Source organism: Haliaeetus albicilla, chromosome 3 (assembly GCF_947461875.1).
Source record: "Haliaeetus albicilla chromosome 3, bHalAlb1.1, whole genome shotgun sequence".
Classification (NCBI taxonomy): Eukaryota; Metazoa; Chordata; class Aves; order Accipitriformes; family Accipitridae; genus Haliaeetus; species Haliaeetus albicilla.
In genome coordinates, this window is record NC_091485.1 from 54,987,402 (window position 1) to 54,997,878 (window position 10,477).

A 10,477-nucleotide genomic window follows, 5' to 3' on the forward strand; every position below is an offset into this window, starting at 1 on the left:
CCCCACATGCATCGCGGTGGTTAAGATAAGCATAGTGTCTTTGAACCCTGCATTAAAAATAGCAAATTGCCTGAAGCTACGCCTGCGAAGGCAGGTTCGCGAGGCCTTAGAAGACAATTGATGTGTCCTACACCGTCATGTAGAAAAGCTGTCCCTTTCAGGAACCTCTCAGCAAGCAGCTGTGTAAGCACTTGTTCAGAATAAAATATCAGGAATAAACTATTTTGGACATTCTTTAAAAAAAAAAAAATGGTGGGGGCGACTACTGTAGTTTTTTTCCTGAAACACTGAAATAGAAGGTGGCTCGGTCAGTCCTGGCTCTGGTGTGCCAGTAGTACAAGACGGTAGAGCTTGAGGGAACACCACCTTTTGTCTGAAAGAAGTGGTGAGGGGGAAGAATAAAACGGATTTAATTTTCTTCCTGTGGCCTTAGGATCAGGAGGGTTTTCCAAGATGTCCTTAGAAATTTGATGTAATGAAAATGGCATGGCGTGGCTGAATTGCCGACCCTGGCCAGCCAGGAGGCAAACCAAGGCCAGAGAACCAGCTCCCGTGGTGGCACGTCCTGGGCTGCCTTGAAAACCTCTCCGGATGACTGTTCTGTTTAATGCAGTGATGTGTCAGGCAGCAAGTGCCCAGATCTGAAACCCGCTGGCATGCATTTTGGGAGGCAGGTGTGCCTTCTGCCTGGGGAGACCCAGAAGTGTGCCAGAACAAGGGGGACTTTCTGGAGGATGTTTTTGCACCAACTATTGTCCCAGCAAAAGCCGCAAACTCTTCTTTTTGCAGAGTTTCAGGTCACGTCCAGTAAATTCAGGCAGTTAATTCTGTTGTATCCAACATAGCCCTGGGGTTCCCCAAACCCTGCCCAGGCCCCAGGACCACATTTCATATCTCACCTGCAATTAAACATCTGCTTAGAAAGCAGTTGACACTGCAGAGCTACATTTGTTTCTGCAAGAGCAAGGTTTGTGCTGGGTGCTGTATTGTACGGGGGTTGTTGCCATGGGAAATATCGGTGTTTGTCAAAACTTTAAAATCCAACCCAGCGTTTCAAAGCATCCTGCTTCCTCTTGTGCAGCACACCTGCAAAGCTGAGGACAAACTAAAACGGTGGCAAAGTGACTGTGGAGAGGATGGGGAATTAAATTTGCTTGATAAATATTGAAGAGTGTCCTGGTTTCAGCTGGGATAGAGTTAACTGTCTTCCTAGTAGCTGGTACAGTGCTATGTTTTGGATTCAGTATGTGAAGAATGTTGATAACACTGATGTTTTCAGTTGTTGCTCAGTAGTGTTTAGACTAAAGTCAAGGATTTTTCAGCTTCTCATGCCCAGCCAGGGCACCTGACCCAAACTGGCCAACAGTGTATTCCATACCATGGGACGTCCCATCTAGTTTAGGAACTGGGAAGGGGGGGGCAGGGATTCGCCGCTCGGGGACTGGCTGGGTGTCGGTCGGTGGGTGGTGAGCAATTGCCCTGCGCATCATTTGTACATTTCAATCCTTTTATTACTACTGCTGTCATTTTATTAGTGTTATCATTATCATTATTAGTTTCTTCTTTTCTGTTCTATTAAATCGTTCTTATCTCAACCCAGGAGTTTTACTTCTTTTCCTGATTTTCTCCCCCACCCCACTGGATGGGGGGGGAGTGAGTGAGCGGCTGCGTGGTGCTTACTTGCTGGCTGGGGTTAAACCACGACAAAGAGAGAAAGAAATAGGCAGCAGTGAGGAAAACAGAAAGGAGAGTATCAGCGTGTAAACAAAAAAGTACCAGGAAAAAACAGGCCAAAAGGCAAAAAGAGTTAATTAATAGCAACATTTTATTTGACTTTGGTGACACTAAGAGATAGTCCGTTGGCTTCAAACGCAGCACTGAAATTACATTGCAATCAGTGCTCAGGGTTGTAAAAAAGTTCCTGTTACATGGGTATTAATTACACTAATTAGTGTCAAGGCCATGCCTTGGCCATGGCTCCCGGCGCAGGTGGGTGAGGGGTGGCCCCGTACCTCCGTTTTTCCTGCCTGGTTTTCTCCTCCTCCCCACACCTCACTTCTGAGGTGTATTAGTGCAGAGGCTCGGCGTGGGGTCCCTCCTCCCCGGCCGATCAACACCCAGAAGAGGGAGAATGGGGGCAAGTGAAAGCCACCGCACGCCCCTGAGCCCAAGTGATGCTTGGTCCTCCTGACTCTCCTCCAGATCGGCACAGGTAATCAGCTCTGCCAAGCAAGCCTAGCATAGCTGTCAATAAGACAAGAACCAAAGCTTTCACAGAGTAACTATACACAAAAGGCTCAGAGCTCAAGACAGGCAGGTGAGAGCCCACAAGAAAGAAACAGTAAATTCATTGCCAGCCAGACACCAGCACTGCGGGTTGTCTCCAAACTGCAGACTTAACCAGCGCAGGCTGTCCTGCCCGGCACCAAAGCGAAGCGGCGGATATCATAACTTCTGAAATCTAGTTTGAAGATGCCAGACCCTGCAAGCCCTGCTGAAACTCTGTGGAGTAAGGCAGTGCCTTCCCAAGAGCTCCCAGCCGTCGCAGACTGTGTACTGCAACAACGCTACTCAAGCAAAAGAAATGGTTTATTTTATAGCCTATTTAAGCCAACCAATGACATTAGCAATGCACAGAAATAAAGCAGATCAATTACTTATTGCAAGGATGATTTTTATTTAAGTGATTCAGGAAAACAGCACCTTTCAGTACAATTAAAAGTTTGCTTTAGTGTTGGAATGGCTTTCAACATAGGCTTAAGTGCTTTCAGGAGGCAGGGCCTGTATTTCTTAGATATGACATGATGAAGCCAAGACAGCACCACATTATGCCACTGAGGAATACTCCTCCCCAGCAGCAGTGTTGCAAAACTAAATCCATTAATACTTGGTTGCAAAGTTTCCATTGATGGTGGTGGTAAAAGCTACTGAAATACCCTTGCAGGAACGCGTATCTTTTTGTTTTCCTGTTACCTACTAACACCAACAACACTTTAAGCACATACAAATTGAGTGCCTCCTTTTTTTTCCTTAATGGCTGTGGGTAACAAACAAAACTAAAATCTAAAGCAATTTTGTTAGCAAACAAAATTAACTTTCCTCAAGTGAGACATCACTTTCCTTTCCCCCCAGAAATGTGCTGATTTGGTTGATTTCTTTAAAGATGCACTAGTGGAGGAGCTGTCACTCAGCTATTTACTCACTGAACTGCTGTCCATTCAAAGCCTGAAAGAGTGTGCAAATAGTACTGACCATTTTTTCACCTTGTGTACACTTAGTCAAGAGAAATTATCACTTAAACACTAAAGATCCGTCCTCCTTCTTCCCCAGATCCAGTGCTTAATCGAACTAGAGCCTAAATAAACTCCTAAACACATTAAATCTCATTAGGTGTGCAGGTATCCCACAAACTGGGACGTGCACTGAGCATCAGCACCAAACCATGCCTTGGATAAGAACCGTGAGCGCTGAATCAAGCCACCAGCACCTAATCCTTGTCTAAAGCAATAAACAAAGATCATCATCTTCCAGTCCATGTGTCCTCTTTAAGCATCTGTTTAACCGTGCCGTGACACGGATTTTGACCCAGTGTCGGAAGCAGGGACAATGTGAGCACAGGGCAGGGACGTGAGGGCAAAGCCATGTCAGCCACCCAAATGACCCTGCAGACCCCTCTGCGCCAAAAGCATCAGGTACTGCTGCAGTCTAACCCCATGGGACAGACATCGATTGTGTTTGCAGATGGGACTTTCAAGACCTCAGGTGCTCTTTGCCTTCTTGGCAACGGGTCCTTCCCTCCGCCCCCGCCCAACCGCATCCCAGAGCAGCTACAGTTACCCAGAATCTAACTGTCAAAACCCAGGGAGACGTGTGATCATCTGCCGTGCGAGGAGGCCGTGCCACGTTGCTTGCACGTGCCCTTGGAGACAGCTCTGGCAGCGTCTGGCGGAGGTGAAGCTTTCGCTGCTGTCCGCCGCCCAAGCCCCATGTCAGGGGGTGGTATCTCCAGATTGCGCGACCACCTAGGCCAGTTTGCACACTCAGCAATGCCCTTGCCAGCCTTGCCAAGGCTTCACAATTATTGCCAGATAGCTTTTTGGTTTGTTTGTTTCCCAGCGGCACCTCCGCATCCCACCTCCCAGTACGGTGGTGTGAGCCGGATGAGCCGAGAGCTGCAGGGGCTGAACCTCGGAGAGGTTTCCCGCTCACGGCCCAGTACCTCCCAGCAGAGGAGCTGGCAGAGAGCGAGGTGGAGGAAGCCCTTCCAGCTGCCTCCACCACCGCTCGCCCAGCAGAGCCCCACATCTGCACCGGCACCGGCGGTGACTCACACGGCGGTACCCGACCTTACTCCCGAAGAGCTGCCTCGGCGTACGCAGCCAACACTTGTGCCATGGCAGCGGAGAGTTCGGGCTGGCTTACCTCCCCTCCCGGCACGCGGAGCCGGTACAAAGGCGATAAACCAGGGGGAACCTGGCTGCGTAGCCGTGCCCCTCGGAGGAGAGCCACAAAGTGTGCCGCTCTGTGCAATGTCAATGGATCCTTTCCAAAAAAGCATCTACGCCCTGCCAGCGCTTCCCCCCTCCCTCCTGGGAGGTTTGCTGTCCAGCACCTGGGAATATACGATCGCACAAGAGAAGTTGGAGTCACCTTCCAGATCAGTCAGTCTGCATTTAGAATATATTTCCTTTCTTTCTTTTACAGTTTATAAATAGTCCAGCCTTCCTGCAGCTTTTTTCCTGGCCTGGTGACTCATCATCGACTCGTCACACTTGTTGCTTCACTTAAACAGGGAATTGAAAAATCTCTTGCATAAATGGAAAAAAAAATAATAAAAAGATCCCCCCAGCTGCAGATTAGCAACTAACCACTTAGGATGTTTTCCTATGGAAAGACCTGAAATAATTCCTGCTGCCCCATGGCTGGGAGGGTTATTGTTAGGATGAATCAGTGCGAGACACAAGCGATGCTATCTGGGCCAGCTAATCTGTAAGTACTCGTCCTTTCCACTCACTCTGCTTCCCTCTGGGTACTTACAGACAGTAACAATTTCTTTCTCCTTAGTTCAATGACGGGTATTTTTGATCCATGTACTGCACTGAGAATTTCACAGGGATGCCACAGTTTCCCCTTTATTTCAGAAAATCGCAAGACTCTTTTGCCAGCGTGGCTTCCTAGTGAAAGGAGATGGAGGAGATCACACCACCCTCCTGAGCAGCCGCCAGCTTTGCGGGCAGCTTGGGAAGCCCACAGGTCACCTCGGCCATGGCCACGCAGGGAGGTGAGCTCCCAGAGACACTAACATCTCCCAGGCTTCGTGAGAAGCAGAGATCCAAATTTCGGACTGCTGCCGAGCGGGGCTGGGGGCTCGGTGAGTGCCGATGCTGGCGGGGAAGGCGAGCCCATGGGTCAGGGTCAGCGAGGGATGCGGCCAGGCAGCGGCACGGCTCCAACGCGGGGTTCAAGCTGCTCCAGTGCCCCCAGCGAAGGCTCCCACGCAGCGGGGCTACTTCTGGTTTCCCATTTCCCAAGCTCTGCTCCGGGCTGCGGAAGCTGGTGCGGAGCCGGGAGCAGCGGGGTGCCGGGGAGATGGGGGGACGGGGTGACAGGGTGACTGTCACCTGCCAGGTGGAAGGGCTGCGGTGCTGGTGGGAAGCACGTGGCCTCATTCCTGGTGGTGGGAGCCCCCCGTAACCCACCCCGCAGCCCAGGGGCGCGAGGGACCCCCACTCCTGAGGGCAGCACGCAGCCCCGCGCAGGTGGGAACGGGTGCTCTCGTCCCCAGGAGGGCAGGGAGCCTGACAGCGCCGGGGAGCCCAAAAGAGCCCCAGAGCACCCGCCTGGCACCACCCACCCAACGTGGGTGGGGAGAAGAAAAGGAAATAGAACCGCTTATGCTCAACCACGAGCGTCGGAGGCAACTGCTCCCCAAACCTGCGTAGCAGTCAGAGCCCCACAACCCACGCGTGCCCGCAGGTTGTACAGCCCCGGGGCAGGGGGGCTCTCGCGGCCACCCCTGCTGCGCTCCTCGGGCCAGCGCTCTGTGCTGCAGCTGCAGAGCGGGGAATCCCTTCGGCTAACCTGGCCCTCGCTCCTGGCTTTGCACTCCCTCCCCCCTTAGTCAGGATCACTCGAGGAATACTGATGACAGCTGATCAAGAATTATGTCTTCATTAAGCTGATTGCATAGCTCGTTTGAAGATGGCTGCTCCGTCCTCCTGCCACGCTGCAGCTTCTAACTGCCTTTCTATTTAGTGACTGCTCCTCTGGTGTGCAACGACTGGCGAGGTTACAGCGTGGCTGATGGGCGGTCAGGGGAGTGGATTTACTGTTTGCTTGATGAGGGTTTCATTAACGTTTTGACCACCCTGCATTTTAGGCCATTATCGTACTCTCTGTACTCTACATAGTCTTCAATTCTACTCAGGTTGCATGTGAAACTCTCTTTCTCTTTTCATTTTGGGGAGGTGGGGGTTGTACTTTCCAGCTGCCTGCTAGGCAATTAAACATTAAAAGCTCCGTTTCCCAAGCAGAAGCGTTTAAACTGCCTGAGGCTGCTGTTCACAGTAAGCACCCCGTGCCAGTCCCCTAGCTATCGCTGTGAAGATCCCAGCCCTCACAGCGAAATGATGAAAGCTGTATGGAATTCAGCCTGGATGGCATTAATGAAATGAGAAGTTTGTGAAGGTTTAAAAAAAAAAAAAAAAGACTTGACAAATGTCAGTTCCTCCTGCATGTGTCAGAAGCAGTCAGGAGATGAGCTGGGCAGAGAGGAGACGCTATATGCCTCAACTATTCAAAGCCATTTAAGTTTTGCCGAGGCTCTGGGGAATATTTAGCCGAGGCGGGGTGTGTTCATGCCTCGCCGCAGCTGTCAGCGCATGGGCAGTCCCCGCGACTGCTGCATCCGTTTATTTGGGAAGTTGTTGCCATGCGAGTACTTTGACATCTACCGAAATCTTCCAAGTAGTTGAAGTAGCGGTAGCAGCAGAATTTTTTTCACCAGACAATTACTCTGACTTTCAGAGTAGAATACACAAGCAAGTATAAAGTTTCATCAAAACTGTGGTATCCTAACAAAGCTTCTGAATTATTTAATGCATTTTATATGATTACTACTTGATTTATATCACAACACAGCAAGTGCATTAGCAAGTTTAGCCCCCGTCTTCTCGTGAATATAAAGAGATGGCTAAAGCTGTGTTTTGCTGTTGTTTTCTTATTGCTAAGTATCACATTTTCTTTTGGTGACAACAGAAAGCCTTCCAGATCCCCATATCCCTAGAAAAGACATGGAAGCTCAGTGTGACACGCTCAATTACATCGTAAGGCATATTCCAAAAGCATGTCTTCTCGCTGAATATTACCCCCCTGACCACATGCTCCAGGAGAAACGAAGATTTCTGCAGAAAATCTGGGATGCAGAACCAGGTGCTTGAGCCCATAATGCACATACTCATTCATTCATCGTTTCTCTTGACCTGATTTTGTGCTCTAACTTTTCTGACAGCTTGTGAGTGTTTCCTTGGTGATCTAAGTTTGTTGCCAAAGCAGACACATGAATCATCTATTTACAGTAAAGGTGGGGAGATGCCAGGGGAATACCTGATGCCCCTGCACGCGGCGTGCAAGTCTCAGGCCAGCTGACGATAAAGTCCTTCTTCCCGGCTCTGTGGGCACATGCCACATCTGCACCGTGGCACCCACCCTGGCGCCGAGGCTGTTCGGACCCTCTGCCAGGATCGCAGGACCGGTTGATTAAGGGTGTCTTGAAATAGCACCGCTGGATGGCAAAGCTCGGGAGGAAAAACCTCAGCAAGCCAAGCTCTCCAGGCGGGACGGGTAGACAGGCTGCCCTGGTCCTCGTCTCAGCTGCGTCTGTGGCTCCAGACAAGCTGCCCCAGCTCAGGACCCCTCTTCTTTTAGAATGCATATTAGTTCACTCATAGAGCATCTAAGCCTCCCACAAATAATCCTGCTGTAATGGAAATTATTCTTCTCCAAACCACAAGGGAAAATGCTTGCTTTTTCCAGCCTTCTCTCCGTCCTCTCCGAAGAGATTAAAATCCCCGGGCACTGGCAAAGGCACACTCAGGGCACGTGCAGGGTACCCCAGCACCGCAGTCCCCTACCGCCGATCCATCCTGGTTTAGGCAGAGGGGTGGGATAACCAGACCCCGAGCCCCCCAGCACGTCCTGCTCAGCCCTGCTCAGCTCCTCCCGTGGCAGGAGCGAGCTGCCTGCCTTACCCCCGCAGCAGGCAGCCACCCTCTGCCCCCCAAATGGTCCCCGTCTCCCCCAGCACCCACCGGCAAGGTAGGCATACCAACTGGGGGGTTGTATCGCTTTGTTCTGGACACAGCGGCTCGCTCCGCCCTTCCCAGGACAACGTGCTGTGAGACCCCAGCTACTCTTCCCTGCCCGCCGGGACAGGGAACATCTCTCGCCCCAACGTGCGTAATCGAGGTCACCAGCGCGGCGTCGATTTTTATGTGCGGGCATCACTTTGGAGATCAGCGCGAAACGGCAAGATGAAGGGTTTATAGATACTTCCGAAATCTGCTTCCAAGTATATATGCTGATCTCTTGGATCCCTTCAGATCAGCTGCCCGGAGCCAGGTGTCGGCACAGCAGACGACAGCAGCGGCCGCCCCAGCAGCCCCCCGCCGCAGCCGGCACCCGCCGGTGTGGGCATCCACGTACTTATCCCAAGTGGGGCGTTGCCGAGAGCATTTTGGTTTGCATTTCTGTTTGGCTTCATCGTTAAACCCAAATAGGAGGGCAGAATACGAGGAGTGCTTCCGGTTTACATGTAGGAGTAAGGAAATTCTAATTGTTGACAGAAATCCATAGAAAAATTACAAAAATTAAGTTTCCCACTATGCAACCAAATTTGATTGCACAGTAATAAAGTCAGCATTGAAAAGGTGTCTAATAATAACCTTTCAGCTAAATTTTTCAGGTTAAACTTGGATTAAACCCCCAAATAGCTGGTTTAGTTTCCAGTTGGCTTCCATGGCTAGGCTTTAAGAAATGGCATGTGAGGCAAACTCACAATTACGGCTCTGCCTTCGCCTGGAACCAGTCAGAAGTGCACTTCTCCCTGTTAAATTCTGTATTGAGAGTGAGAAACGGTATTTTATTTAGCTGACAGCAATGCCAGAAACAGGCTTCCCTCTGCGGCCTCCCCGGCGGTGCCGCCCACGGGTGCTCTCAGGGCATGCCCCCCACACGCCTCCAGAGCTGGATGCCACACAAAAAGCACCAGCGGCTGCTCTTTTCTTCAGAAAACACAGGCAGCGGAGATGGCCACAGCACAGAAACTCCCTTTCTTCCCCTTTTATTGCCTGGCAGCACGAGAACACTCGCCCGGGAAGTCAGATTTGAGTTCAGCTCCCTGCTGAGCTGGAGGGGGGTCAAATCCCACCGCCCGCACTGCCGAGGAGAGCCACGGCCAGCTCGCCGTGGGCGGGATAACGATGGGGGGGTAGCACTTTCTTTATGCCCTCCTCACGCGGGGCCGTGGCACAGAACTGGATTCAAGGTTCAGCGTGCCAGGCAGAGCTGGCGAGGGGACCTGGCTTCCTAGCTCAATGGCTAGTTGCAGCCACGGAAGGGTTTCAGACCCAGAGCTGTTACAATGGTGTTTTTTCCTATGCCCACGAAAGGCACACCACCTTGAAGCAAGATGGTGGTGTGGGACTCGCGCTCCTGGGGAAGCGTCTCTTTTGCATTGGGCTATGATGGCGTATTCCCCCTGGAACAAGAAGAAAGGGCAATGACTCACGATCTCCCTAGGCAGCCCTGCGTCAAACAGGACAAGGCAAGGAGTGCCCCTGCCCAAACACCCCGCAGGGCAGGGCAGCGAGTCAACAGCCTCGCCGTTGTGAAAGCCGGGGATCCCTGCGGGCAGGGTGGCCGGAGCAGGAGGTAGAAGAGCCCACGCAGGCAGGACTAAGCGGCCACCCCCTGCACGCAGGCAGGCAGGCAGGCAGGCAGGGGTGGCCGAAGGCAGAGAAACCTGCTGCCCCCCCCCTCAGCCCCCCCAAGAAGGTAGAACCCCCCCCCCCCCTTCCCCGTAGGAGCCTCCCCGGGAGACAGCTCTAGCGGGGGCAGGCACACCCCTGCCCTGGAGAACAGACACCATAAGCGCTGGTCTTCACCGGCCACGGGCAGCGCGGCAGGGGGAGCCTTGGGGCGACGATGTGGTTCCATCACCTGCAAAAAGGAGGTATTTTTCACCAGCGTTGTAATGGCCCACATCAGCACATTTATTTTTGGGTGCCTAAAGAAAAGGAGGGGGGCATGAAGGGTGAGGAGAAAAAAAAAAAAAACACACAGCAAAACAGACACTCGGAGTAGTAAGTGCAGACTTGGAATTCCACTCCTGCGGGCTTTATAAGAGCTTTAAAAAATATAAAAAGTTAAGAGAGAGTGTTTCACGGGTCAGGACACATAATAATGGATACTGTATTTT